Source organism: Cicer arietinum, chromosome 8, assembly GCF_000331145.2.
Source record: "Cicer arietinum cultivar CDC Frontier isolate Library 1 chromosome 8, Cicar.CDCFrontier_v2.0, whole genome shotgun sequence".
In the NCBI taxonomy this organism is placed as follows: Eukaryota; Viridiplantae; Streptophyta; class Magnoliopsida; order Fabales; family Fabaceae; genus Cicer; species Cicer arietinum.
The window spans coordinates 12,052-12,766 of NC_021167.2; the positions used below are offsets into that span (position 1 = coordinate 12,052).

Consider the following 715-nt stretch of genomic DNA (forward strand, 5'->3'; position numbering starts at 1 on the left):
AAACATGTTGAAAATGGGGTAAGAATCCAAATATTTTAGTTTTTAGTCCTAACCTGGAGCAACAAGCAATCAAAGCAAATCCACTTGACCCGTAGAAATGAAAGTAAGAAAGCTAAAAAAATATAATGACCACATCACTTTTGCACATGCAACCATAAAAGTAGGAAAGCTAAAAAAAATATAACGATCACTTCGCTCTTGCACATGCGACCAGGTACCCGTAAAAAAAAAGTAATAAAGTAATTTATATTTACGGATGAATTTCATTTTTTACTTTTGTTTTGGGGATTCACAAAAAGGTTTGTAGCCACTTAATGAAGGAAATCTTAAAATGCTCATAACAAAAAGAGAAAGTTGTGGATGTCTTTACAATGCCGAGCAAATCAAGTATTCATATATCAAATCCCTAAATAAATCAATCCATTGATTTGTCATTTCGGCTTCCTCAATTGATCCTACATTTGAACTATTTTCCAGCTTGATCCTCGATGACTATTTCAAATTTCTGTGCCATCAAAGTTATAAATTACAAGACATCAAATCAGAATCTTGTGATAAATAACATATATATGTAATTATAAACCAAAATATCATTGCAGATTTGAAGGACTTGAATATACCAACAGAACCGAGGAATTAAGCGAAACAAGCATAACACAACATAATCAAATCCATTGAATAAACATATTTATATAACTGGAAAAGAAAAAAAAAA

General features: G+C 30.6%; 1 long non-coding RNA gene across 2 annotated transcripts in view; it reads right to left on the reverse strand.

Annotated features, from left to right (window-relative positions):
• Nucleotides 1-232: 232 nt before the first annotated feature.
• LOC140919040 (uncharacterized) overlaps nt 233-715 on the reverse strand; it is a 2,773-nt gene continuing 2,290 nt past the window's right edge. The window contains exons 2-3 of one of the 2 annotated variants that reach the window (XR_012161627.1): nt 621-696; nt 233-505 (exon numbers count right to left, since the gene is read on the reverse strand). This is a non-coding gene — a long non-coding RNA (uncharacterized lncRNA). The remainder of the gene's footprint in view (nt 506-620; nt 697-715) is intronic. The other variant, XR_012161628.1, reaches the window with a different exon arrangement.